This window comes from Vanessa atalanta, chromosome 26, assembly GCF_905147765.1.
Source record: "Vanessa atalanta chromosome 26, ilVanAtal1.2, whole genome shotgun sequence".
NCBI lineage: Eukaryota > Metazoa > Arthropoda > Insecta > Lepidoptera > Nymphalidae > Vanessa > Vanessa atalanta.
This window is the reverse complement of record NC_061896.1, coordinates 4,169,382-4,194,478: the sequence shown is the minus strand read 5'-3', so window position 1 is coordinate 4,194,478 and position 25,097 is coordinate 4,169,382. Positions and strand designations below refer to the sequence as shown.

Here is a 25,097-nt window from a genome sequence, read left to right as displayed (position 1 = left end):
TTTTGTTGATATTTATTGTAACTTTTCTATTTTATTCATTTTGAACTTATTTTTAATTTTGAATAACGGAGAAATCTCCGTAATTTAACCACACTAAATAATTAATACTTATTTGATAGGATCGCATTCATAACACACACGCGCACTAATGCACGCCTAGATACACATAGACACACACATATTAACCCAAAGTAAGTACACGTACCCGATTACTAAGTAAACAAAAACAGTAAAACGCTACCAAATAGAATGTCCTTTACATTTCATAATTTATTTAAAAAAAGACATATCACTTATTTCCAGCGAATGTCAAACATACTTTTTTCAATAAATAAATAATTGGAGCAAACATTACAATTCCTTAAGAGTCGTCAAGACATGTTTCCCTCAATATTGCTCAAACATATTACGAAAACGTAAATTGTGTACGTGTGTAGCACTTTACACGTTATATGAGAATGAGGAAAGCAAATAGTATGTCGTGAGTGAAATATACGGGACCAAATTGCGTCAAGCAATTGTATTAATATTGGAAGTATGAAAGTAAGTAAGAAACGTTAAGCCTTATGCCTTTGCCTGGAACGCACTTAACCAATAATGAGAATAAAAAATATATCAATAGGGGTTAAAATAAATGTACTTAAAATATTGTCAGTAAATTATTTCAACTTAAAAAAGCCAACACATTGGAGTCATCATCAATGACTATAATATCTTTATGAAATACCCAATAACCTAGTATTGGACAAAGTCCTCCTTCTGAGAAGAAGGTTTGTAGTGTTTCATGACGCTGACCCAATACGGATTGGTGGATTTGCATGAAGCAAAAACACATATGTTGCCACGATGTTATTCTTCACCACCGCACAAAACAATAATTTTGTATAGCACAAATTAAGCACGTAAAAATTCAATGATGTTCTATCTGGGCGGTGTCGTCTCTGAGATACATTTATACCTAGCTCAATGCGGCAGGACTACCTTGGGAACTTTAGTGCATATTGAGGGAGCCCTAAGTCAGACTAAATTTGTCACTGTTTAAACCAAAATAAGTAATCATTTACATTAAAAAAAAAATCTCTATCAGTAATTCGATAGCATAATTATTGTCTAAATTTACCAGAGAAACGATGAACAAAAAAATAAATAAGCTCGCTCTGTAAATTCCCTTTCCGTGTGTTAAATAAGGTTTTTCTTCAAGCCCGACGGTACGTATCTATGCAAATTATATTACAAAGACCGTCGCCGCCCCATTTTGTTTTTACACCACAACAACTGCGACTAAAAAGCAAGCTAGAAAAAAAAATTAAGCAATTTCACTTTGATATTTCGTTCTGAAATGCCTCAAGGAAAATATTTAAGTAAAATATCTTTGATAGGCTTTCGGGCGTTATATGTTTTAGTCGTTACGGTTAAATTCGTTCTTTACAAATAAATAATAAATGAAAGCCGCTTTTTATTTCCTTTATTACGAATAAACAGTTTTGTTTTAATAATGTTTACAGACGGTTGAGTTTTGCGCAACCTTTATCGATTATTGCAAACGAAAGCCTAACTTAAACTTTTGAAGAGCTTTTTTGTTACTAGGTGAATTACAAACACAGGCTCTTGCCTTACAAGGTTAGATTCACGTGTTCTGAAAACTGGGCCGTCTGGGATTTTTAAATCCTTTGGCCTTGTGCTAAAGGGGTATAATATATAAAATATAACCCCTACTTTTGGTAAAAACAATAGAAACAATGAACAAATATATATTTTTTTGTATAAAATGTGTCTTTTTGTGAGCATTATTATCTTATTAATTAAAGTTTCAATGTAAAGGTAGGCACTACGTACTCATATATTACCAACAGAAATACGTAGCGTTATTTATTCCGGTGTGAACGATGACTGAGTCAGAGTTAGCCATGATAACTTAGTCCCCGTTTTTGGTACATTAGCCATGTACAAGTTGGTTAATATTTCTTATAAAGCCAATATTTATGGGCGGCGTTGAACACTTACCATTCGGTGATTGTCAGTCATTAGAAGTATTTTGCAAAAAAAAGACTTACCACCTTTTGCCTCTTAGTCGCTTTGCTTATTCGATTTATAAATAAAACACGATAATAACGCGTTATGTCCGTTTATAATTATTGATACGTATGAATATGTTTATATTGAGTATGATTGTATCCAATACCTTCACAAGTCGTTCTGTCAAACATCCAATCCACAATCAACGCCTCACTAAAGTGTACTCGTCATGTTTTATTATGATACGCGTACATACATGAAATCATTGTTTATTTTTACAATTGAAAGGTTTGACCTGAAAATCCATTATTCGGAATCTTTGGTGTCATAAACGAATTTACCCGGCTCTTTATTCTTTTGTCTTTTTAATCTCATTTTAGAAATGATTTACGATACAACGGCAAAATTGTATAAATTTTATATTTATTAATTGCATTATTTTACGTTTTTTACCAAGCTTATTTACCATTTGATAGAAAGTGGTCACCCAGAAACATAGAGACAGAAGTTAAAGACAACTTACGATATTAAATACATTAGCTCAATCACCTTTGAAGTGGTGTATTTTTTGCTTAACCAAAATTAGCTATTAAACCCGTGTACATATAACTCAGACGAAAGGAACATCGCGCTTTGGAGACGGTTTAAGTTTAAAATATTAAACAGGCTATTACTTTACATAAGGCGATAAAATATCATATATATTTTGCCAGTAATTCCACTCGCTAACTCTCTTAAAAAATATAAACGGTTAGCTAGTTACAAATGATGACTCGTCACTTCCAAAGTCGTTTAAATAGATTATCGTTGCAAATACCTAAACAAATTGGATTTGTTTCAAACAATTAATTCTTGCAAGGAATAAAATTACCCGTCTCAGCGGAAAAAAGTAACATTCGTACGGCTTCGTTGTACTTCTTTCGAACTAATAAGATTTTAATAAAAAGGCTTCTACGTGACTATCAGATAAATTTGTTCGAAGATAATTTTATTATGTCACAATATAATATTTACTTGGTCTTATATTTTTATTAACCTACTTAAGAAAAGTTGGTACTCGATTTGTTTGTGGTCTCCATCGCCCGTAGAAAATGTTACAAATATTAACCATTCCTTACATTGCCAATGTGCCATCAACCTAAGAAGCTAAGATGTTCTGTCCCTTGTGCTTGTAGTTACAGTAGCACAACAATACTAAATATTGTTGTTTTTCGGTAGAAAATCTGATGAGGCACCTCTTCATACGGGCGGGAGATCAATCACACGATCAATGACCTTAGTACTATCAGAAACACAATAGAAACACTGCGAGCTTCCTAACTCCAGCCACGACTGAGAACATCTTGACAGAACTTCAACAACTTACTATCGACCGAAAACAACTTAACCAACCTGGGGATTTAAATTAAGGTACCGAGATCGACCTTAAAGTTGAAACAGCTTATCTCTTGAGTGAAATAAAAAAATGTCCGACAAGAACAAAGAATAAATAAAACTAAACCATAAATAAATAAACATATAGTTTTCTCATTAATATATGTACATATTTCTTAATATTATAATGATATATAACAACTCATCATCATATATCATGATATATAACAACTGAGCCGAGATGGCCCATTGGTTAGAACGCGTGCATGTTAACCGATGATTTCGGGTTCAAAGCCAGGCAAGCACCACTAAATTTCATGTGGTTAACTTGTGTTTATAATAAATTCTGCCACATGTGTATTCCACCAATCCGCATTGGAGCAGCGTGGTGGAATATGCTACAAACCTTCTCTTTAAAGGGAGAGGAGATCTTAGCCCAGCAGTGGGAAATTTACAGGCTGTTAATGTAAAAAAAAATAATATAACTACTAAGCGTTTAGTATCTGCTCCACACACACGTGGAGTATGACCAAAAAGAGAGCATCGTAGAGAGAGAGAGAGTAGTAGTAGAGAGTATCGTAAGAGTACCAATAGACATATCAGGTCTAAAAGTTTACATATGGTACATACCATATCGTCGAAAAATCTTTCTAATTAAAATAATTCAAATTCTCTGTTTTCAAATCACAATAATACACAACTAATTTAATTCGAACAAATTACGAAGACATAAAATTCGCGAGGAATACCAGGAATTTTATTAAAATAAACTTTTACATAATTAAAAATGTTGACCGTGAAGCGAGTAAGACAACTGTTAAACAAGTAATCGATTTGTACGTCCGTGGGAAACAATACTGGATGAGGGCAGCGTCACACTGCGCGTGACAGAATTCATTCTAAAATCTTAAGCGAACGCACGCGCAAAGCTTTTTGGCTAAACAAATCAAATATTATTTACTTACAAAACTACATCGTATAAATTATATTCTTTTAATATGTACAAAAGATCCAACTTAGATTTTTTTTCAAATATATCTTCTGTTACAAAGTCTTATAATACATAAGCTTTACTTATTATTATATTGTTAATTATTCAGAATCTGTTGTGTCACGTGTTTTTAACCACATTTTTTTTTATGACAGAGGTGGCAAACGAGCTTCAGGCTCACCTGATGGAAAGTGACTACCACCGCCCATGGACATCTGCAACACCGGGGGGCTTGCAGGTGCGTTGCCGGCCTTTCAGGAAAGAGTACGCTCTTTTCTTAAAGGTTCCCAAGTCGTATCGGTTCGGAAAAACCGCCGGCGAAAGCTGGCATCCACATATAATCTTACCGTCTGTTTCATAGTATTAGCAAAATTTTATTCTATGTTTAATATATGAAAATACATATCCTTGTTCAATAAATGTAACGGAAAAAATTTATTCAAACATATTTATAGTATTTGACGTAAACGTGTTACACTATATCAACTATTAGACATGCTATCCTGTGCTGTTTCTACGTATAGATGGCTATAGCCTATTCCAAAAGAATAAAGATAAACAATCCATGCAGTTTGATAATAGCTCAGCTATATTGTACTACTAACAGTTCTTGATAGATATATCATTATTTTTATTTTTAATACAACACTATTCCAATAAAATACTTATATCCAGCTTAATTTAGCAAGTTCCGATAACTCCGATATCGATAATAAATATGACATTATTCAAACTCTCCACCAATGATATCGCGTCAATTGGATGTCAAATGTTGTTATTTGCCTTTTGTCCTCTTGCGGTTGGAATAAGCTATACGTTAAAATTGAATATGTGACTGTTGATACATTCGATGAGTACATATACTATATCTATACTGACGACCTCCGTGGTCGAGTATTGTGTACAACGGTTTTCAGGGGTACGCCACTCCGAGGTCCCGGGTTCGGTTCCGGGCCGAGTCGATGAAGAAACATAACACAAGTGCTTTAGCTACTTACTTTGGGATCAGAGTAATGTATGTGATGTTGTCCAATATTTATTTATTGGATTTTATTATCTATTGATTTTTAGAGAGATTTTTATATACATACATATTTGCTGAAAAATATCAAATTAAAAATTCCATATTTATTTAAATATGGAATTTTTAATTTGATATTTTGATAGCTTTCGAAAACGCTACTTTGACAATATGGCACTGCAATCGGGTCGGTGACGTCATTTGGCTGTATTGTAATCTGTGGCACATATAATCCACATACAGTAGGCAAACGAGGTTAACAAGCAAGTGACGTCACCATAAGCCCGGCCAACGTTTAAAAAAATGCATTTTTATTTATGGATTTTTGAATAAATTAATTATTATTTTCAACTTTCGTTAATAAATAACCATTATAAAGCTCATAATATATAGTGATTCGAGTCAAAGTGATTTCTATTGCTTTTATTCATATAAATCTTCGACCACGTCTTACAGGAAATGCTGTTGTCATTTCGAAACAATTAGAGGTATTCTTAAAAAATACATTTGAATATTCCAAGCATACTGGTTGAATTTTCCTATGAACCTTAACATACATTTTTTTATTACTTAAAGAGCAATAATAATGATTTCAATGACATGAATATACCAAAGATTTGGGAGTCTACAAAGATCATTTCTATCTTTGGTTATTATCTATTTTGGAAGATACTTTTAACCTTTCTGTGGCTTTAGAAACTTTAAGATAACTAAATTTGTTAGAAACAAGTGCGAATCAGGCTCGCTCACTGAGAGTTCCGTACCATCAGACAGATAGACACACAGACACTGATGTAACAACTAATTTACGGTATTTGGATTTTTCCTATATTAGTGCTACAAGGTATTGCTTCTTGCCTTTACTCTTCTTCTTCTTTGCCATTCTAGGGCAACGGGACGTACCCTCTAGGTTTTAAATCATGGTATGGAAATGCGACATAAAGCACCATATCTGTTGATTGCGTAGACTTAGAGGTTTCACAGCTTTAAGACACAAAATTTCTGAATATGGTATTAATTTAATCTTTATCCCTCTACGCGTTCCTGAGAAGGGTCTTGACGGACAGACAGACAGGCGGACAATAAAGTGAACTAATAATGATTCTTTTTTCATTTACAGGTACGGAACCCTAAAACAACCACTACAATTAGAGTATCTCGATCAACCTAGTATATTTTTATCTGAGCTATATAATCACGATATGACATTTTAATATGACAACATTCCGCAGACTTAAATCATAATCACATACGTATTTAAAAAATCATGTGAAATAGAAAACGAAGCATTAAATATTGATAAGAAATATTACTAAACGTGTCGAACGGATAAAAACATAAATTAGGAATATTTAAAGGCAATTTATTAACATCAATTATAATACGGGTTGTGGCAACATTGATACCGAGGTTAATGAACTCGCTTAATGATATAAGGAAGCTCTCATTATTCCGTCATTAGTATTGAGAGGCCGTATTTTGATACTACAGAATTTTCACATGCGAAGTTATTTTAGTTGATCGTAAAATTTCAAGGTCAAACTTTAATGAAACATTTATGGCTTTTTTCAATTTAGTGCCTGACGTTTCACGTCTATATATTATGTAGCCTTTTTTTATCGCTGGATACACGTATATCACCAGTGCCCAGGACGACTAGTACACCGGAATACCCACTAAAAAACCAGCGGTATCCACTCCGTCGCGTCGTTTATGCAGTCGGCATAATGCCACTACAATTGTTATTAATATATTTTCAGTTACAACATTATTTTGGACGGTAGTAAAATTTCAAGGTCAAATTTAAATGCAACAGTCATACGTAACGTTTTAAAAATTACATACGTACATAATATATAGGATGAATGATTATATAAATTTCAAGCAAGTAATTTGGCCGAGATGGCCCAGTGGTTAGAACGCGTTCATCTTAACCGATGATTTCGGGTTCAAACCCAGGCAGGCACCACTGAATTTTCATGTGCTTAATTTGTGTTTATAATTCATCTCGTGCTCGGCGGTGAAGGAAAACATCGTGAGGAAATCTGCATGTGTCTAATTTCAACGAAATTCTGCCACATGTGTATTCCACCAACCCGTATTGGAGCAGCGTGGTGGAATATGCTCCAAACCTTCTCCTCAAGGGAGAGGAGGCCTTTAGCCCAGCAGTGGGAAATTTACAGGCTGCTAATGCTAATGCAAGTAATTTTATTCGAAACTGTACATACAGAACGTAGGGAAAAAAAGACCTAAAACATAAAGACCTGATTAATTTTTCACTAAATATTTGTATTATAATAATTAATAACTACATTTGTTGAAATGTGTTATTATGCCGGAAATATTTCTTCAAAAAATCATAGTAGAATTATGATCGGTGTGAACATACCCTAACTCTATGTAATCGTCGTACAGCATGCGTCTGAACATGATAAGACAATTACGTCTATTAGCGTGCGAGTCACGGGGAAGGTATTATGCAATATACACATTTTTTTTTTCATGCGATATTTGTTAATGTTAGTTTTTATTTTATTAATAATTATTATTTTTGTAGGCGGACGGACAAATGGTTTAACTTATAGTAATTGGTCAACACCACCCATAGACAATGACCATGTAAGAGCTATTAAGCATCCCTTACATCACTGATGAGCTACCGACCATGGAAGCTGAGAAATTATGCCTCTTGAGCCTATAGTTGCACTGGCCTAACCCTTCAAACCGGAACACAGCAATACTATATATTGCTGTTTGCCATTTGGCTGGCACAAAAACCTACCACCAAGTAATTGTACTACGTAATATCATAATACTTCTAATTCCGCTTCCATAAGGTAACATGTTAATTTTGAATACAAACAGCATTTAATGCACCTTGAGGTTAAATGATCACCTCTGCCCTAGCACTGTAAGAAATGTAAACCACACCTTATATCGTTACGACGATCTAATTTCATAATTATTGTTTAAATTAGAACAAAACTTCGCCTAAAATATCCAATCCGCCCCGTCTTGAGCACAACAAGCCCCTGGTACAAGCAGTGTTCTGGCGACAGCCTCAAAAAGAGATTTATAAACGACGGTTCGCGATGCATTTTGCTTGGATGATCCAAGACTTAAACATCACTGGCGAGGCGCCCAAGACGCACGGTACCCACATAATTTGCACCTTGGTTTATCACCACATTCATAACGCTACGTTTGTCTACCCCTTGTCTTCCTTCTTAACACATGGTTTCCATTTTTAATACGTCCTTCAATATCACTTGGATTAGTTAATTTTAAAAACTATTATGACTGCAGGTCCGGTTGATTTTATCAGTGTTCATGGTGACAATAAAACTAGAATGGAATTGATCCTGCGACTATTTGATATCGCTAACCGACCTGCATTCCGTTAAACTATCGGCGGTTTATTTATGTAATATAATAAATAAACTTAACGTATTCAGAAACAAAAACCTCCTCCTCAAGGGAGAGGAGGCCTTAGCCCAGCAGTGGGAAATTTACAGGCTGCTAATGTTAATGTAATGTAAATGGCTGAATCGAAAATCGATTCAGAAACAAACAGTTATTCATAAGAATATATTTATTACATAAATATTAATTAAACACTTAACCGGCTATTGGAACGAATAGCAATAAAATAAAATAAAAACACTTCGAATCGTGTTTGTTAACTCATCTACGGAACTCTAACCGTCACGGCTTAAACGATTGTTTTAAATAGTTTCACGCGAGATTAGTAATTAAATACCTATTAGCGAAGCTCTGATAGTTGAGTTGATTATTTTTAACGGACGCTCGTGATCCAAAATGACCCAGTTACCATCAATCAAAAGTTATATAATATCAATAATCACTTAAAGTTTATAAAAACATTAGTTTAAAATGAATGAATGTCCTTTCCTTTATAAACTTCGTGTCCTTTATGAGTTTGTATGTAAACTAGGAGTCATCCGCGTCATCAAGTTTTAGGTATAAAAAAGTAGTCTAAGGCCTTTCTGGGGATTCTAACTCCATATAAAGTTTCACCGAATTCCGTTTACGGTTTGGCCGTGACAACAGAGTGACAGAGTTACTTTCGCCTTTATAAATTGTATATTAATACAGATTGTTACCGAAACATTTTGAATATTTATAACATAAAAAAATACTCTATTCGCTATTAATAAAAAAGTGTTGTCGAGATGGCTCAGTGGTTAGAACGCGTGCATCTTAACCGATGATTTCGGGTTCAAACCCAAGCAACCACTGAATTTTCATGTGCTTAATTTGTGTTTATAATTCATCTCGTGCTCGGCGATGAAGGAACGAAACATCGTGAGTCATATATGTATTCCACCAACCCGCATTGGAGCAGCGTGGTATATGAAATATGCTCCAAACCTTCTCCTCAAAGGGAGAGGAGGCTTTAAGCCCAGCAGCGGGAAATTTACAGGCTAATATATGTAATGTAAAAAAGTGTTTAATGTTAAAAACTCTTATTTATTCTATTCCTTTAAACAGACATATTATAATATTAGTTTAAATGAAAATAGACACGGCAGGCTTATGTGTAAATACCACGTGGTTTACGGTAAATTTAAATAAAGAACAATATATATTAGTTAGGATTTTATATAAATTTACTTTACATTTCGCGTTTTAAACGTAAACTGTCACGTTTTGGCTAGCGTAACATTTGTATGTAAATCGTCCGCCAGGGCGTTATAAATAATCGACTGGTTTCACTTCTATCAAACACTAAACTCAACATCGCGTTGTCAAATAACGTACCATACGCTGTATACGGGAACTGTTAATTACAATTTATTAAAATGTTTTTATACGCTTGACTCAGACAATGAGAGTGTTTATAAGTTGCATCACACTCAGCTGTCTGTGTGCGTGCTGAGCTGTGTCTGTGAGTGTATGCATATGAAATAAAAACGAGAATATAATAAATATCATAATAATATTCGTCAGTCTGTATGTGTGCTGATCGGTTAGGTGTGTGTATATACACCTAACAGTGATTTACTTGGTGCTAGGGCTTTGTGCAAGCCCGTCTGGGTAGGTACCACCCACTCATCAGATATTCTACCGCCAAATAACAGTACTCTGTATTGTTGTGTTCCGGTTAGAAGGGTATCACAGGCACAAGAGACATAACATCTTAGTTCCCAAGGTTGGTGGCGCATAAGTGATGTAAGCATTGGTTAACAATCCTCCAGCGCCATTGTCTATGGGCGGTGATGACCACTTACCATCAGTGCCATTATATATATATATATAAAGAGAAATAATATTTATTATACTGATTGTCGCTCGCTTTTTACTCATGATTAATACATGACGATACAACCTCTAGGTTGTATCGTCATGTATTAATCATAAAAGTATATACAGCCTATATTCTCCGTTGGAGCTTAAGCTAGATTCATACCGAATTTCGTCGAGTTCTGATCAGTCGTATGGCTGTGAAAGACCAACAGACAGACAAAGTGTCAATCAAAATAAATACAAGTGATTACATTTCTATCGATGTAGACACATACAGACAGACAGTTATACGTATAAACTAGCGTCTAGCCTATAACAAAAACAGACTAAGTTTACTTATTTTTAAGTTATGTATTTCTAACTGTTGAAAGAGTTTTTTTCAAAGCATAGATGGGAGGCAATTCCTTGCCTAACAATATATGATTTAAACATTAGTATAGAGATTTCTAATTTGGAGGAGACTTCTGTAATTCAAATTATTACTTACGCAAATAATATTTTTCATTGAATTTTGATTTTATTTTATTTATTTAGTTTGATACATATGGCTTAGGCAAAGTATAATCGAATTACAAAAAGAAAATCCTTATCAATAAATTATTATTCAGGTAATCAAACCAATACGTTCATTTTAAAAATCTTAAATTATATTTTAGAAACGATTAGTAAACTTTACTTTTATAATGACACAAAATTATAAATTCTACTTTTAAACGAAACTGATAAAGAAATAGAAAAGGTATTCCTAAAAAACAGCGAAATAAATTAAGCTTATTTAATTCTAGGCAACATTCCACGCGGTCACGATTTGTGCCGCATATATTATTATTATTATTTAAGGCCTCGTTGGTGTAGTCGTTATACTGACTTCAAAATAAGAGTCACGCCCAAAAAATTGGTTTACTGATAAGAAGTGATCAAATGCTCTAAAAGTTGGTAATGTTTGAACTCCCGTACTCTCTCTACTCTCAAACGTAAAGCCATTAATGATGCGTCTCTGATGATCTCTCTGATCATGTCAAATTGTAATCTCATCTGATTATGACTACTTAGTATTACTAGTTAGACTAGACTAGTTTCCTACAAGTTAACATAAGACATTAGTATAATATCTCCTGTCCAATATTCTCCATTAAGAATGGGCGCTATTACCGTAGGCGAACAGGCAAAAGGGACACCGGATGTCAAATGGTCACCACCGCCTATAGACCTTAGTGCTATAAAATATTGACCATTCCTTAAATCTCCAATGCGTCACCAATCTTGGGAGTTAAGATATTGTGTTGTGCATGTAGTTACACTGGCTCACCCACCCTTCTAAAAGGAACACAACAATACCGAATATTGCTGCTTGGTAGAATACATGATGTGTGTGTGGTACCTTAATCACCACTGAATTTTCATGTGTTAAATTTGTGTTTAGAATTCATCTCAAGTAAAAGCATGTGTCTAATTTCAACAAAATTCTGCCACATGTGTATCCACAAACCCACATTGAAGCAGCGTGGTGGAATATGCTCAAACCTTCTCCTCAAAGGGAGAGGAGGTCTTAGCCCAGCAGTGCGAAATTTACAGGTCGTTACTGTTGCTGTTGTTGGGTAGTACCTAACCAGACAGACTTGCAGAAACACTTACCACCAAATAATAAGAGAACATAATTATCATACTATCATATTATAATCTGTACGAATGTGAGTTTGTTACTCTTGAATATATTAACTCCTGAAAAAACACCACATCAAGTTGTCAGGTGTACAGAAAAGGGTAAACAACTTCTCCCCTCCCTTTCATACGTAGACGCAGCCGCGAAAACTAGTTATCGCATAAATTAAAAGCATTCTAGCGACATGCTACACTGTACGATCAAGAATGTCACCGATTCCTAATACTGCGCGTTGTAAACGCTAAATTAAATAAAACCAGTTAAGTTTATTTATATAGCATTATATTATCGTATAACACATATTAATTACAATTTAATAAATAATATGTTAGCATTTATGATATTTATATTAAAATCCTTAATTTATAATCTGTAAATTCCGATAATCCGGAATATAATGTGTATTGCGTTTGGTTTAAACCAGTTCAAACTGGATTTGGAAAGAACCGGTTCGAACCTGATCCATTTTGCATACTCTCTACTCGCTCCTAACAAAAGTCTTGCGCCAAATGTATTAACAATCTCTCAAAAAACGTAATATTGATCCATACATCATATCATTCAGTATTATTTGGTTTAAATAAGAAACAACTGATTATTTTGCAATATGAACCTTAAGCGTAAGGAAATAAGAATGAAGAAAAACCTCTAACTTACCTTAACCAATTACCGATGATTAATTATAGTTTAAATAAACATAACCAATCCTATATCTGTTCTAAAGTACTTTTTTTCCAGTTTCAAAGATTTTTCTAGAATTAACTATCTAACACATACAATACGTGAAAAATATCATAATATTTAACAATGAATATAAATGAAATTTAAGTGAGTGTGTCTTCTATCTGCCTTTTTAAGTCTGTCTGTTTGTCCGTCTGCTTGTTCAAGGTCATCTCGTAAATTAACTATTCTAAAGTATGTTATTAATGTAGTGAATATCAATAAATATATTCTAGTCTTTATTTACTTAAAATTATCGTACTATTTATCAATATTTTACGCTATTTAGTGGGCAACATTGCTGCAATGTATCTCCAAGATATGTCGAAATCCGGGAATTGTATGAAAATTGTTATTTTGCTTCCTTTTATATTGTGAGGTTTTAAAACTTTTTATTGTTCCAAGCTTTGAGTATTTATATGTCTAGATAGACTGTCAAAGCTGAGAACGCTGAGAATTAAAACCGGCCAACAGCGAGTCGGATTCGCACACGAGGGGTTCCGTAACATTATCTATATAAAACGGCAAAAAATTCATGTATGTCGTATTCACATACGACTACTTAAATATTTATTTTATTCTGTTTTTACTATTTTTTGTTATATCGGCAACAGAAATACATCATCGGTAAAATTATATATACATATGATATGATACAGTGACAGACGGACGGAAAGCGGAGTCTTAGTAATAGGTTCGTTTTACCCTTTATGTACAGAACCCAAAAAAATGTGCAAAAAATCACACGCACACTAGCGTAGCTATCACGCACACTAAGACTATAAAGTTGACCCGTTTTAGATAAATAAATAATCAAAGATTCCATGTATAATATAAATTTATTGCACGTATAACCGCGTGGCAGAGTCAGTTATATTAACACAATTTATTAATGTTTTTTGTTGTAAACATCCAGCGATATATAACTAAGTCGTTTTGTATAAATAAAAACTTGTATTTTATCTATAGATGCTTAGACTGGTCAGAAATAAAACTTGATCGTATAATTTTTACGTTGAGATAAAAGTCGTTGCACTCAATTGACAATGACAATAAAAAAAGTTTAAAGGATTTCCCGTTTAAAAAAAAAGCAGACAAATTAACATATTATTCTAATCCCACTGTATCCGGTATACGGAATATATGTTCTAAAATATATATGTTTTTGTCAAATGCTTTTCGAATACGCTTTGAAATTTATATTCGTAGCTAGTAACTGAACGCAGTTTCGCCCACGTATGGGGATGGGGGTTAGGTACCCAAATAGGGTGATTTGACAACTTCATGACGATCCAACTCACTTTCACATTTTTACATAACATTCATAATTAGGATGTTAACTACGTCATTAATATATTTTTTAAATGTAGATGACCGGAAAAATGGTCACCACTGGCCGCATTGACGTCCAAGTCGTCACCAACCTTATGCCAGTAATTACACTGGCTCACTCGCCCTTCAAACTAAAAGAAATTTGCTAGATATATGAGCAGTTTTATATGATCACAATGTAAGAACCCATACTAAAATAACAAAAAATATATAATTAACAATTTTGGTATATGAACTATTTACTCGCGTGTTACATTGTCTGTTTGTTGTCTTACGAATTGTCAAAGCTTTTATTTAACTCGTACCAGCGTTTGTTAGTTACGTTCATGTTAAATATTGCAAGCTAAAATAGAACCATTTCCTCTTATTTAACGGAGTTGAAATTTTGTATGTTGATTCGTTCAGTTCTGGTGACAATGAATGGAAACCCTCAATTGGCTCTACATGGAAGACCAAACGTTAAACGCGACAGTCAAGAAATTTACTAAGTATATAAAGTTTTAAGGAACGCTTATTTTATTTTATTTAAGGCTCAAAGTTGCCCGTGCCCTTTTTAATTAACTTTGGCGTTTCACATTTAATTTATTATTGAATATCAGCAGGTCTTCGTTGGTCTTCGAACTTTCTTATATCAAAAATGTTTTTCATCATACATTACAATTATAATATATAATAAATAGGGAACGTAAGTGTTTATATATGTGTATATATTTGAGACACAATAAATTAAATTTATTAAATAATGAAACGACAACAAGTAAACGTATTATAAAAATCGTGTGTGAAAAAAAAAAAAAACAAAAAATATGTTTTGTTATTGTTGAAAGAGACGAGACAAGAAAAACATTATTTGAGGTCACCATAACGCTTTTTCCTTACTTGGCGATTTCTGCCAGTTCACTACTGTGAGCGGCGTTAAAGAACTTCGTTTCAAAATAATCTCCTTCTATATATATAAAATAACATGTCCTGACTGACTTATTCATCATCGCCGAGCGTAAACTATTATAGTTAGGGTCATGAAATTTGGTGAGTAGAATTGTTTTACTAAGTAGACACTCACTAAGAAAGGAAATTCTACCCCTAAGGGGGTGAAATAGGGATTGAAAATTTGTATGGAAGTCCATCATTTTCAAGTTAGATACATGAAATGAAATACACACCAATGTGGCATACAACGGGGTCTTAAATTAAAGTAATAATTTAAGTTAATATGTAAATATATTCAACTTCCACGCGAGTAAATCCACGGGCAACTGCTAGTAAATGTATAATCTGTCACTGAAAGATTTAAAACAGAGCTTCGCATCAGATCGTAAATAATATTTTATAAACTATTACAGGGAATTCTTTGTCCACGGTTAAAATTTACGTCGACTTGCTCATTCGTTATGTACAGAGACTACGGACATTACATTTAATTATGATGCTAGCTTAGGATCATTATTCAGAATTATCGAACGTCATATACGATGAAGAATTATGAACCACACTCGATTTATAGCCATAATCGATAACAGTTAGAGTGAGCGGGATAGATATAGACTGTTCTAATTGGAGAGAAAGAGAGAGCAGAATTTTAATGATGACGTTATAATTATCACAATTCTGGCTTTATCGTTGGACTATTGACTACTTCAGTAGTATAAAACATTGTATGTTAGAATGATTTATAATCTGATTTGTGGTAACACAGTGATATTACAAGTGTTACAATAATTGTGTGCTTGTGTGCGTAGTGTAGCTCCTCCTGGTTGGTTGAAGACTAAATACAGACTTCAAAGCTGAACATATCCAAGCTTGTTGTACTGGTCAGAATAGTATTCGATAATCATTAGAGCTATCATGTACGAAACTCAAATCTCACCGAAAACGAAGCGTCAGAAAAGGGTATGATATTTAAACGACACTCACTTCTCACAATATAGCGTGTGAGATCAGAAGTAAATTCTTACAAAATTTATATATTTGTCCTGTATGCCTTCCTACACTATTCGTCCGTGTGTTATAATGCTTTGGTGAGGTAATCTGAGTGAATGCCAGCGAATGGCAATAGCCTAATCCAAACTTAATACGTACGTTTATCTCCTTTTTGTATCTACCTGGGCAAAACCGCACGGTTAGCTTGTATTTAATATAGATAACGATTTAGCAAAATCAAAGAATTCTTCATATAAAAAAAAACTGCTATAGAACCTTATCAATGAATGTTCAAGCTTTCAATAGTTAAAAATACAGTACTATCAATTACCAGTAATAATGATCCTTATATAACAATTTTTCTACCGATAACATAAAAAAGCCGGAGGTCAAAGTAAATTGGTCTAATTGTATGTATTTTTTGCGTATCCACAATGGATAGCGACTTAGGATTCGTGTAGGCGTTTTACAACCGTTAAATTTGCAATCCGTCGTGGTATAATGAGATTAATATAGTATTGACGAAAAACATTCCGGAATTTATATAAAAATATCGTATTTTATAAAACAGTTTCTTATTAAAAGGATCAAACCGGACCTGAGCTGATCTACATTAATTAGGACCGAATTAAGGCATGACATTAAAATTCTTTATTTGAAGATAACTTTTTCTATGTTTCATAAACTGGTTCATTATAAACACGTAAAGGCAGATAAGGACTAAACTTACCTGTCGTGTCCTTTGACATTGAAATACGCACACACACAATATATACATATGTGTGACGTATTGCTTTCTGTCAATTTTTTAAATTATTTGAACTCTTGCAGAGTTGGAGCAAGCTGCCACGTCTAAGAAGGCGCTTCTTAGGCTCTAATACCCCAGGACACGACACGTAGGGGTGAATCTACCATAATACTATTATGTCTGAAATCGCCCACGACCGACATACTTAAGTGGGGCTAGCTAACTGCAAGAGCTGCTGCTGAGCTGCTTTTACTATAACATAAATTCTGTCATTTTATAGACTCTGGATTGTTACTAATTTCACAATATAGAAATTAATAACTTAATCTTTAATCCTACTGACCCGCCCGGGGTTTGAACGCAAGTCCTCAGGATCTCTGCCTTAAAACTAACCACTGTACTAGCAAGGGAGTTGTACGGAATTACTTATGGCTTGGAACGTAGTATATATGTATGGAAATCAACTAAAATGTCTCCGCAATCGTATCTAATAAGGATTAATCAATAACAACCTGTAAATATGAGGCCAATCTTCGTCGTGTGCACTGCTTCCCAAACCTTTTAACCGCGACACTCTTAATCGTAAAAAAATACTCAATAGCCCCTCACTAATATTTTTATTTTCCCAGAGCACCTAATTTTTTGATTCCATCCCTGAACGTAACAAATATTGATACCACGCTTCTTTGTTAACAGGTTTTTTTATATTTTATAAAATTTATTATGCGGGAAGAAATATTGATTTTGGTGGCTTCTGAGAATTAAGTTTATGTGTTTAACGTGTATATTTACAAATTAAAAAAAATAATAATAAACTTCGCCAAATAATTAAAAAAAATACTTTATCGGGTACAGCCCCAGGTATAACTAAGATACATCTACATAGGTGCCTTCATTAGTAAATAATAGCATACATTATATGCTTCAATAAAAGCCTTCCGTAGTTTATCACATCAATAGTTTCAGATATAATGCTCACAGATAGAAAGTGTTAAGATCCGTCTCATATTGTCACTTGACTACATTACTTAGTAGAAACAAAATCTCGGACAAAAAGTCAAGGGATCAAAAATAAACGAGATAAATAAAAAAAAATATCTTGATACCGAACACCTGCCCTAATTACGTAGGAAAACGTAACCTGTTATACAAAAAACCAAGAAATTTATACGCATATATCGAAACAAGAATAATATAATGTATAACTCTTAATCCATTAGCATAAGGTTCAATTTCCAATAACCGTTCTACAAACCAACCGCAAATAGCTTGGTATAATACAAATTTCATATATATTGATAAAGTACACGTGACGACTTTAACAGTAAAGCAATAAGGTTGATTTTTCAATGATTTCAAATAAGATAACTGCAAAGATTTGTGCCTATACTCATCTCGAGGTAAATCAACTTTTTTGTTGCAACTACTTGTTAATATAGTTTTTTTATGGGTTTGTTTAAGGTTTGAGATAGCCTTGGAATTATGTGGTCTTATAAGGCTTCCATGCTTTTTATTTTTATTTATTTTATTATTACTTATTTGAATATTATATATGTATATATTAAGTATAATATTTAATATAAATATTTAAATTGTTTTATAAAAAGTTTTCATCATATAACCGAATGGAAAAGTATAAAATTATAAATTACATTTAATTCTTAGAAGACGCTGGCGCCATCTTTTATTTGTAAATGGAACTTCAAAAACATGTCGTTTTTAATATGATTTATACTTATTACAAAAATAAAATATGTTAATATATCTATTATCATTTATTGAATTTTAAATATATAACATTAGAATTATTTTGATATTGTAAATTAATAACTAATCATTTGCAAATATTTTAAGTATATAGATATAATTTTTAAACAAAGTATTATTAAATAAATTAAAGATGAATCTTTGTTGTATACTTATATACATATAATATTTCTATAAATAAATGTATAAATGATATATCTCTCCATTTATATATCTCTAAACATAAGACACATGTGTAACAAAGATTCGCTTAAAATAAAAACAATAACAAACAATGTTTTCAAAAATAGAATACTTGCCTAAAAAACAAACAATAAGAAAAAAAATACCAAATCAAAGCAATAACGAAACGCTTACCAAATAAACGTAATCCGAACACATCCGAGAAACAAAAATCCGTACACAAAACACGTCACGTAAAATTCACACTGCACTAACGACACGACTTGCGTGGTTGCTCTTTGATACCGTACTGACGTCTGACTTGCTTCGACCCTCCAACGAATGCTGCAGCTATGATAAGCTCCTGGATCTGTGATGGCGCGAAAAGTTAGCATATCAATAAACAACATACAGTAATATATGTTATTATGAGTTTTGTATGATTATGAAATATTGGAATTGTAGTAAAAAATTAAATTTCGATATTGATTCCACGTTTCTGATGCAAGTATGTTCTACACGTGTCATTGTATATTTAACAATTTAATGAGTTGATTTTTTTAAAGCATGGTTTGTACTACGATTAAATTGGAAACTCAATGAAATATTGGCCACGCGTGGTGTACATACGCTGGCTAACTCACCACACATCTTTGTTGGTAGATTAAATGGTAACTAGTAGCTACCCAAATGTGTAGCTTAGTGTAGGTCACTAAACTATGTCTATGTCAATTGTAAGTATATTATTCAATACAAGAATGTATGGATGTTAAAACAAAAACGTGGAGCTTATACTTCTTGACTTCCAGAATATACCCTATATTATATGAATATATAATTATGTATTTAATTAACATAACTTTGTATTTTAAATGAAAAGAGTAACTACTGACTTTCTTACCGGTTCTTCGCGGTAGAATCTACATTTCGAATAGGCGGTAGCTTCACTTAGTACAGTTTTAAAATAAAATGACTATTCAAATGTGCCCCTAAAAGCCTACTTGAACAAAGTATATTTTGTTTTTGTTTATTTAGATTTTTTTATTGCAAAAATTTTTAAACATTAATAAGTTTGTAACGCTATATAACGCTGATATAATAAAGTAAATTTAGTTTTTACTTATGTATATTATAAATAAAAATGGATAAATAATGAATACATAGTATGTATGTACATGATGGTTGCCTGGAAGAGATCGCTGTGTAGCGATAAGGTCGCCAAAATTGTACGCGTCTTTTATTATGGCTGGATCTATGTTGTATTTATTTATTTTCTCTGTGAGGTGTACAGTAAAGTATAAAGTAAAGTAAAGTACATACCAATACAACTTTAATATTCTTATACTTTATTTATATATTTTTATAAGATTTCTAAAATCCCATTTTTTGGATGGGTCTCTTGTATGGCTTCGTTAAGTGTCTTTTTTAAGTGATAACTTCTTATGGAAGGGTAAACCGTTTCGTTACGTAACGCGTTAGCGAGCCGAGATGGCCCAGTGAGTCGAGATGGCCCAGTGGTTAGAACGCGTGCATCCTTACCGATGATTTCGGGTTCAAACCCAGGCAGGCACCACTGAAATTTTATGTGCTTGATTTGTGTTTATAATTCATCTCGTGCTCGGCGGTGAAGGAAAACATATTGAGGAAACCTACATGTGTCTAATTTCAACGAAATTCTGCCACATGTGTATTCCGCCAACCCGCATTGGAGCAGCGTGGTGGAATATGCTCCAAACCTTCTCCTCAAAGGGAGAGGAGGCCTTTATCCCAGCAGTGGGACATTTACGGGCTGCTAATGCTATGCTAATGCTACGTAACGCGTTACGGCGCTAGTCTGTCTGAGTTCCCTAACTCTTACGCATATAGCAGCGGTAGGTAGGCTGTTCTTCACTCACAGTTCATATTAGATTAGTTTAAGTTATGGCACACATGTTTATTTTAATTATGTTTTGAAAAGCACACGATTTAAAGACCTACGTGATGGTTAATCTTTGAATACGTATACCATCTTCATCCTATCTTCTTCCACTGTTGGATATAGACTCAATATCACGCCATTGATCTCCATCTTCAGCTCTCAATTTCCATCCGTTTTCAGCCCCTCTGCATTTATCGTCCCTCCGCTTACCTGGAGGACATCCTACGCTTCGCTTGCCAATACATAGTTTCCACTCCAGATCACGTCTTCTTCATTTACATCTACATTTGTCGATTCTGGGACATGTGTGACTGTCACTTTATCATAATACTTTGGACTTTGTCAATCTTGAAATCGAAGGTCCTATGTATTTTATCCAAAATAGTTTTAGCGCAAGCCCGCCTGGACAGGTACCATAATCATCAGATATTCTACCGTTTTCTTACAGTGGTGACTACCACCTACCTACATGTGACACATTTACTTAGCCGCCGAACACTATATTGAGAGAATCAAGAGATTTGATTGATATGATTCCTTAAAATAAGATATATTATTAATAATAATAGTTATAAATATGTTTATATAACCAAAGTTTTCAATCACAACTGTCGCTAATTTTTTAAATGCAGCTTTCTACAAAATTTTAACGCAGATAAAATTTTAAGGTGTTGCCTTATTTAAAAACAAATCAACAAAGAGCTAATCTAAATTTATCGTTTCCAGTGTCCTACTAATATCATATATAGATTTGGATATTTGTTACAAAATCACATGATAACTGTTGGACTTATTTGAATTAAAATTGGAATTTCTTATATTCTAACTTAACATATAAGCCATTTAATACGTATAGCCTATTCCATTCGAAGAAGGAATGAGGATAAACAAACCTCAGCTTTAGATATTTTAAGTGATCCGTTAGTAACTCAGCTATATTGTGCACTACAAACAGTTCTTTTTTAATATATTTTTATATTAATTTCATTTTCACTTCCATAAAACGTGTTTTATTTCACAAATCCATGTTTATTCTAGCTTCCCCTTGAAAAGGAGGGGATGCCTTATCACAACAGTGGGACATTTACAAGAAGTTACTTTACATTTATTCAAGCTCCACACTATTATGTACCTTTTTGGTAGTAAGGCTTTGTGCGAGCCCGTCTTGGTTGGTACCACCCACTCATCATATATTCTACCGCCAAACAGCAGTACTCAGTATTCCAACCATTAATAACTATTCCTCAAATCGCCAATGTGCCACCAACCTTGGGAGCTAAAATGTTACATCCCTTGTGACTGTAGTTACACTGGCTCACTTACCCTTCAAACCCGAACACAACAATACTAATCATTGGTTGGATTGCTGTATGGCGGTTTGGTTTGCACAAAGCTCTACCACCAAATAACTTTAAAATAAGTTATTTGGTGGTATGTTCTTGTCATTTAAACATGATTGAATAAATTCAAAGCCAATAAAGTTGTGCGAAATTTCTTATCACATCATCTTGAAAGTACGAGTACATAATTTAACGTTTAAATAAATTATTGTTATGGCAATTTCGGTATCTATGGGAATGCAATTCAAGTATTTCTCAGAGATAGATAAGGTTACGTTCCATACAAAATATAGCGCTATAAAGCATATTATACATACAGATATTAAATTTTTTTTATGATTAATTACTCTATGAATATTATAGGGTCTCTATTCCACGCTGATAAATTAAGAAGGGATGTTGATGATGATGTCATCCACCAACACGATCGGGAAGAGTTCAGGCGCAGAACCAACGGCTTTACGTAATTTCCGAGGAACGGGAATGTACAACATCCAGACATCGGCCTGTTATATAATTATTCGACAGAAAAAAAAAGAAGCCACGAGACCACGGAGTCATTTCGAGGGGATGGGGGACTTAGTAATGCTTTGGTTAAAATTAAAGACCTTACTATTATTGTAGAATTTATATAAAACGTGAGGATCTTTCTGCTTATCAGTAAGACTACTAACTTTCTTGTCAGGATTTGAACTTGCTACCCTTCTTAAGTTTAAAATCCTAATCGAGTCTTCATCTAGCTTTAAATATGTACATACAAAACAAATATTCAAAACAAACTATGTTAGTGGCTCTTTGACAATAACATAGTACGGCTGATAAATACAGTATATGTATTTGTATAGTATAGCGTAGCTTCTTGTGTGGGAACATCCTAACTGGCGACATGTCTCGCAAACAGATCGGCCTTTGTCGGTCTCAATCGAAGTTTGGAACCTTTCCATTCATTTATTTTATTCATGAAGTACGAGGAAGTCGATGTGAACTGCTCGATAGGAAATTTCAAAAGACGAGTTTTATTTAAAACTAGCTATAAACTGTGACCGCGTTCGAATTAATTTAAAAAAATAATCTACTATAAGTGTTTTAATGTTTTAGAAGGAAATAACCACATAATATTATCAATATACAAGATATCTAAATATGTTAACTCGTCATGGCTAGGACCATCGGACCATAGAAAAGGGGTAGGCCATTTATGCGCTGGACAGTCGACGTAACCAAAGTAGCAAGCACCTACTGGATGCGAGTAGCAAAAGACAGAACAATAGTCTTCTCTGGAGGAGGACCTTCCGTCGAGAGCGGTTCTTGCAACAATAAACCACAAAAAAAAGTATATATATATTTAATTATATAAATAATGCATACACAATGTCTCTAAACTGTAAACCTGTACTGAATCAAGAATAAAAGGGATTTTATTATTTATTATGTTCATTCGTCAAGAACCGATAGTACAGGTGATGATGTTTGGGAGCCACCGAAAGTAAATTACGTTAGCTATCAAAATCTTAGTATGAGGTTACTGAGTCACTATCTCAACATATATTTTATATTATTCCTTTTAATTCCACTTTTATATTTTACCACCAAACATAAAACAAACACGATTGATTTATGTTTAGTGGTATAATACTGAGTCGAGATGGTCCAGTGGTTAGGACGCATGCATCTTAACCGATGATTTCGTGTTCAAACCCAGGCAAGCACCACTGAATTTCATGTCCTTAATTTGCGCTCGGCGGTGAAGGGAAACATCGTGAGGAAACCTGCATGTGTCTAATTTCAACGAAATTTTGCCACATGTGTATTTCACCAACCCGCATTGGAGCAGCATGGTGGAATATGCTCCAAACATTCTCCACAAAGGGAGAGGAGGCCTTAGCCCAGCAGTGGCAAATTAACAGGCTGCTAATGTATGTAATGTATGTAAAAACATAAATATTTAGCAATAACAGGCATAACGGAACATAAGGGACACAACATTTTAGTTTCCAGGGTTTGTGGAGCATTGGGGACTTAAGGAATTGTTAATAATCGTATATCTAACAGCGCCAACGATATTGGACTGTGGTCACCACTTAACAGGTGACCTATTCATATCCACCTACCTATATAACAAAATAATGAAGATATATATAACTAAACACGCGTATATAACTGAACGCAAATTTATTTTCATTTTTCAAATTAAGAATTCAAATTTGAATTGTAGTCATGTTTTCCAAGTCTGAATAAAACAGATCCCAATGGACCTCCTTGCTGAACGCATACATTACAAATACTTTTATTTTCGGACGGACGAACGAAGTTCCTTTCGCACTTTTATTTTATACTACAATTATTATATATGACTTTACTATTATTTTAGTTCATACTTTAATAACGTACGTAGAGTATGTAGTAAGTTAATATATTGTAGTTTTTGAGATATAGTTTAATATAGTGAGTCGAAATGAAAATTGTCGGTCCAGACGTTATTGGAGCCATTGCTAATATCGGCGAACTAGTAATTTTCAGAAATATTACGAAATCCTCGTTGGTCTAGTGGCTAGATATATATCCATAGATGTAGGTCTTGGATCCAAGGTTGGCCGATAAAAAATATTGGGCTATTTCTACCGATAAATTCTCAGTAGCAACCCGCAGTATAGAAGTTGTAGGTACCTGTACCTCGGAGAACAGGTCAACGGACTATGAGGGTGAGGGAATAGAGAGGGCTCCTGTGTTTGTGTATACACGTGTGCCCTATAATACGTCCTAAAGTTTTTAGTCTCCCTTGAATTGGCTGCCAGTGGTGAAATCGTTCAGGACAATCAGGACATCACCATTATAAATACGAACGTGAGTTTGTCAA

The 25,097-nt window shown here is 33.7% G+C and overlaps 1 protein-coding gene across 2 annotated transcripts in view; it reads right to left on the bottom strand.

Moving 5' to 3' along the window:
- LOC125073984 (irregular chiasm C-roughest protein-like) overlaps nt 1-19,268 on the bottom strand; it is an 87,331-nt gene extending 68,063 nt beyond the window's left edge. The window contains exon 1 of one of the 2 annotated variants that reach the window (XM_047685133.1): nt 19,178-19,268. The gene's annotated coding sequence lies outside the window, so the exon portion shown is untranslated. The remainder of the gene's footprint in view (nt 1-19,177) is intronic. The other variant, XM_047685134.1, reaches the window with a different exon arrangement.
- Nucleotides 19,269-25,097: the final 5,829 nt, after the last annotated feature.